Source organism: Lycium barbarum, chromosome 1, assembly GCF_019175385.1.
Source record: "Lycium barbarum isolate Lr01 chromosome 1, ASM1917538v2, whole genome shotgun sequence".
In the NCBI taxonomy this organism is placed as follows: Eukaryota; Viridiplantae; Streptophyta; class Magnoliopsida; order Solanales; family Solanaceae; genus Lycium; species Lycium barbarum.
The window spans coordinates 103,972,311-103,978,585 of NC_083337.1; the positions used below are offsets into that span (position 1 = coordinate 103,972,311).

A 6,275-nucleotide genomic window follows, 5' to 3' on the forward strand; every position below is an offset into this window, starting at 1 on the left:
TTCGCTCGGCTCCAGATATGGGGTCGGGTGCCCATCACACCCTAGTAAAGTCGGGGTGTGACACACCCGACCCCATATCCGGAGCCGAGCGAACCCACAAATTCTTATTACACACATAATATCTTCAGACACTGAAAATCAGATAAAAGTAAAATACATATTAAGCTTTCGAAATCCATCTTTTATCGTTCTCAATTTTAGGCAAAATCCGTAGTTATGTAAAATTTACTACATAACACAGAATGACATATCGGCTGATGGAGCCGCTTATAGACTGATAACCAATACCCACGACTCTGTCTGCAAAGTCTCTAACATAAATCCAGAATTCATAACATACATATACAAACTCTGACTCGGCAACACTCCGGGAGCAAATGGAGCCTGCCAACTCCGCTGGAACATCTTCTGTAATAACTTCAACTCATCTGGGTGTACCTGCGCGGCATGAAACGCAGCCCCCGAAGAAGAGGAGTCAGTACGAAAAATGTACTGAGTATGTAAAGCGTAAAGTACAATAAACAGAATCATAATCAGGTCCAGAAATCCAGAAATATAACAGATGAAAACATATCAAAATCGGAGGTACCGAAGTATAACAGACAGTATCATGATCGGGATCGGGAGTACAGACGTACAATAGAAGGAATCATAATCAGAGTCAGAAGTACAGAAAGTAAGTACAGTAATCGGAATATCAAAGTGCTTACTCATAGAGCAGAGATAATGCATGTCAGAACATATGCCATATCCGGTCCCTATTATGGGACTCGGTGAACAGACGTGGTCGCCACCCCGACACTGGCGCCACAACACATCATACTCCGGATTAGGAAATAGCTCCGTAACATATCATATCATATCATATCATATCATATCAAAGTGTGCACATATCATAGCACATCAGATGGCCATATCATATCATATCATAGCATATCAGAATAAGCGTACATGGCACATCATACTCCACAACCCATGTACACACATACCTGCCCCCTCACATCGAGGCACGGCGAACAATGCAGTGGAATACGCGTGATAACATATCCTGGCCCGGGCTCAGTGAAGGAAGTATTGAGGCATCCACGAGTAGAGTAGTGAGAAACTATATGCATCATAAAACATTCAAAAAGACTCGACAAGGTAATCCAAACGATAGGTCATAAAAATAAATCAGACGATAGTCATAGTACGTACCTTTCGGATGTTACGACGGATGATGTCAAGGTAAAAATGCTGAGATTATTTGTACATATCAAAATATCGTAGAATTCAATAGAATAGTTAAAACAATTATCGCTTAGTAGTCAGGGACTCGATAGCATAATTCAGATGTCAAATCATGTACATAAGAAATTGAGCGATAGTCATAATATATGTCTTTCAGATGTCACAATGGTTTATGTCAAATAGGCTTTCAGAAATCGTTTTCATATTTCAAAATACGTTATGGGACTTACAAAATAATTCAAAACAACCGTCGTATAGTAGCAAAAAGAGTAGCCAAAAGTTTCCTTCAGATTCTACTTCATAATAAGTCAAACGGAACAGATAAGAAAAATCCAGGAATAGTGGGCCCACCTCGGGTCAAATGAGGTGGCGTACATAATTTTACGTATATTATATTTCATGATGTCACTTGTACGAGTTTTCGGGTAGTCGGGTCCTATTTGCGCAAGTTCCAGATGTTTAGGCAATTCTTCCAATTATTCATAACATATTCAATTCAGTTCTACTGAATGAAAAATGGGCAAATTCGGACGTAGGTCCCGAAGAGTAGAGTCGTCCCCGAGGCTCGAATCCAATCCTATCACATCTAAGACATGCCAAGAGAAGAATAGGTAGAGCTTTACATACCTTACTTGCCCTTTACGCTTATCCAAATTCGAATCCCATTTCCTCCAAAATCTATAATTGGTCACATTTACCAAATATTAATCATAAAAATTTAAGAATTCAATCTTAACCAATACTTGTCTACAAAAATTTGGGCAGCATCTCCCCTGCAAACTTAACAATCCTCGAAATTCCAACTTAGCCACACATCATTAAAAAATACCAACAACAACAATATCAATAATTATTATACATCATAACTAAACTAATTCCATCCATTTAATCCACCTAAAATAGCCCCTTAATCCATAAATCCCAACAAAACAATAACAAGTTTATAACACTATTTTCTCCGTTCTAATCTGTTAAAACTCTAAATAAACTTGTTAACAATGAAAAAAGGGACCTTATTCTTACCTTAAGTATGCAGCAACCACTTCAACAATCTTCTTCTTGGCTGATTTTTAGCTCAAATTGAAGGCAACGCGACGTACAACACTTTTCTCTTCATGAGCTTCGCGATTCGGGGCTTAGATTTTGGTCAAAATTGATTTCTCTCTAAATTTCTCCTCCCTTTCTCTCTCTAGAATGTTCTGAATGTTTATGGGTGTGTTTTGGTCTGAAATGTGGAGAGAAGACCGAAACTTTTCATTAAATGACAATAGAAATGGGCCTGACCCGATTTGAAATCGGGTTGGACCGAATTCACTGTTCATCTCGACCTTTCTGCCTTAAAATGTCCATATCTCCTTATTCCGATGTCACCTGGGAACCCACGACCTATGGTTGGAAAGCTAATTCAATTATCTACAACTTATATTTATTGGTATTTTCCCAAATTCCAAACTTATAATACCGGGTTTGCCCCTCAAAGTCAGGTCACCCGAAAACATTTTCTTAAAAATATTCGTTTGGAGGGCTTCCACTTTGATTTGGCCCAAGGGTCCTTCTTGAGTTGTGTTTAACTTCACATATGTAATTCATATGACTTTTCAGATGTTCCAAAAAAAATCTCGATGTGTGGGCCCCACCTTAGCAAATAATCTGACGTTCAAAAATACGGGATATAACAGTTACCACCTCCTGGGGATGCCCTTGACATTTCAAATGTCCGAGCACCAGAGTCGAGCAAGAAGCAGCAGTTCACCCCCGCAGAGGAGAGGGACGCCCAATCCACAGTGTTGGCCTAACTTTACAAAGGGATGACGGTGGCCGCTGAGCACTTCTACATAGATCTGTCTAGTGTGTTTGCTGCGGTCCCGCACACCTCGTATTCTCAAGCTCTTATGGGTGAAGAGGCCACATTAGCTGCCGATGAAGATGTGAACTCGACAGACTTGATTGAGGCCGATAGAGCAGCTGGTGAGGAGGTAGAGTCCCAGATGAGGGAAGAGAATGAAGAAGATACAGAGATGGAAGCCGAGCTTGAGTATGGCGAGGCTAATGATTTTGATGAGGATGAATAGGCCCTAGTGGGCCCTAGGGAGTATCTCTCGCCTTACTTTTGTTTTTATCTTTTGATATGCATTGAGGGCAGTGCATGAAAGTAAGTGTGGGGTGGGAGTACGTCTCGAGATAGAGGATGCTTATGCCTTGGGATTTTTTTTAGGATCTAACTTTAGTTCATTCTTTCTTTTTAATTAGGATTACTTGAGAAGAAAAAAAAGATTTTTTTTTTCAGATTAGGCCCTCAGTAGTGGCATGAGTCATCCGTTAAGATTTTTGTTTTCTTTTTGTTTTTATTTCTTAGTCATCGAAAGCGCTTTTCCGGATGACGGGTGGATGACAACCTGCTTGAGGGAAAATTAGTCCTTAGGATAGGCGTATTCAAATACTAGGTGCATGGGTTAGGTGAAGCATTGGCATATGAGTGATCGTAAATTTTTTTGTGAAAGCATGCCTTGATATTGTATCACTTTTCATGAAAGCACTTGCAAATTGTTTTTGTTTGACTCGTTATGACCCACTTGGCATTGTTGATTTTTATTGTTGTTTGATTTGAGGGACAACCGGATCCCTCTTGCGTTGATTGTGTGCCATGTGTGTGTAAGGTTTTGCATTTGTATCCATATTTTGTATTGACATCTAGAACTTCCCCCATGTGTTCGCGAAGCAAAATGAAGTTCGGTTGAGCCTAGGAAATGATAGAGGCGTTTCTTTGATTAGTCACTAAAAAGCCTAAAATGTTTATCCTACCAACTTGTATATAGCACCATAGTTAACCCTTTTGATCCTTTAGCATTTTCGTTGATAGCAGTAATTAGTCTTTACGCCTTTGTTCTATAAAACTTGATTTTTTATCCAAATACTCTATGAGCACTTTAATCATTTACATATATAATGGGAGTTTGGATATGAATGAAAGAGGGAAAATGGTTGTTAATTGTAATCTAGGAAGACTATGGGAGCAACGAATGAAAAGAACTAATTCACTTGTTAGTTGGGAATTGAAAAAAAAAAAGAAAAGACAGAAAAAAATGCAGCGAAAAAGTTTCCCTTCTAACTTGTGTGACTTTTAAAAGTGTGGTGCCTAAACAAATAAAAATGGGTGAATTGGGAAAAACTTAAAGGTTGGTCGGTGTTGAATAAGGGCTAATGAAGAAATTGTGCAAGAATGATAGGAGTTTATGTATTAAAGTGCTTAGGGAGGTTAGTCACTATTATCCAGATAATTCCTACCCGTCCCTTAGCCTACATTACAACCCTCGAAGTCCTACTTGATTCTACGTTCGCCTTACTTGTATTAGTAGAGTGGTTACACTACGGGCAAGCCTATGGTACGTCGTACTTTGCATGTGATATTCTTTGTGAGAGTGAGTGTAATTATTGATTTTATGTCCATTGAGTTAAACATATGTGATTCTTGAAAGATATGGACTACTTTCTTTTGGCGAGGGCACATAATTAGCAATAGAGTGGTGAAGTGTTGATTTCTTGATCATAAGGATGCTTACATGCTTTAAAGTGGTGTCGTTGGGTCATTGGTTTTAAAAGTGAAGTGTTTTTCAGGAAGGTGGTCATTGGTGCTAAAAATGAGGGTTTTAAATCTTTGGCATGACTTTCGTAACTTGGCTCATTGTTTTGATTTTGAAATCTTTCTTTTGAGATAGCCATACTAGCTGAATCCCATTGCAGACCTGTTTGAATGAGTTGAGCTAGAAGTGTATTTTGTTGTTGGTTTGTGTTTGCTCGAGGACGAGCAAAGTCTAAGTGGGGGTGGTGATATTTGGCACAAATATCTATGTTACGTGTCATTTTACATCCTATTCTTATGACTTTTATCGCTTAATCTATGATGAAATTATCGTATTTGAGCTTATGTCGTTATATTTCATGTGTATAGGTACGATGAAGACAAACGATGGGAAACCAAGCAGTTTTGATTGATTCTGGAGGTGATCTTGTGTGCACGAGTAAACGAGAGAAGCTCGCGACACTTAGAAGAATTTATGGAAAAGAATTGAAAGTAAATGTGCCAGCCCCGCGTCGCGGATCCAACGCGGGGTGACATTCAGGTATTAGCTCGGGAAAACACAGGTGCAGAATATTGACAATCCGTGTCACGCTCGCATCGTGGGCTCAACACAAATGAGGGCCAAAATCACTAAAGACCCCGCATTGGACCCGCGACGCGGGAAGGCCCAGTTTTGTTCGATTTTTACTAGGATTAGGACCCTTTTCTTTGGTTAATAACCCTAAACTATAAATAAATGTTTTGTTTGTTATTAATGAGGTGATGGGATTATTCCAAGACTTGCAAGCCGTCATCTTACTTTCTCTCTCTAGATTTTATTTTATTTTCATCTTTTTCAACCCTAGTTTCTTCGTGAATTCTTGTTGTTCATTGAGAATCACGAGTAGCTAAACTTCTTAATTCTAGGGTTGTGGCGAAAGACATGATAGTTGGTTTGAAGACAATTTCTATCAATTAAATTTTCATATTTTGGGTTCCTTATTTATTCTTGTGCTTAATTGTTTGATTATCTGGCCAATAGTTAGACACTATCTGTGGTGCGTGAATTGGACTTGAGAAAGAGAATTCACGTACATAATAAGAATAAATAGAGTTTGTTCGATATTATTGTTTTGCTAATGAGGATAGAGATATACCCTTTAGCCCTACTTAGTTGAATATAGCAACTCCTATGTTCGAAGCAAGATGTTGTCTAATTAGACCACGAATTACAAATGTCTGGAAACGTTCTATTGCTATTTCACGGAAATTAAATGTGCTCTTGTTACCTCTGATGACCATAGAGATATAGGCGTTATAGTAACATGTACAGGCTTGTGAGTAGTTCGAGAGAATATCATAAAGTTATAACTAACCCGTCAACTAGTAACCCAGGAAATAAGATAGGTAGAATTGTCCGAAGATCAACTGGATTGTCGAAAGCCATCACCCTGGAACTTTCCACCATCTGATAAACCTTACAATC

The 6,275-nt window shown here is 38.8% G+C and overlaps 1 long non-coding RNA gene across 1 annotated transcript; it reads right to left on the reverse strand.

Annotated features, from left to right (window-relative positions):
• Positions 1–293: 293 nt before the first annotated feature.
• Positions 294–2,502, reverse strand: LOC132643613 (uncharacterized). Its single transcript, XR_009583695.1, has 3 exons — positions 2,254–2,502; positions 1,858–1,908; positions 294–438 (listed from the first exon to the last, which is right to left on the reverse strand). It is a non-coding gene; the product is annotated as an uncharacterized LOC132643613 (long non-coding RNA).
• Between the last annotated feature and the right edge of the window lie 3,773 nt (positions 2,503–6,275).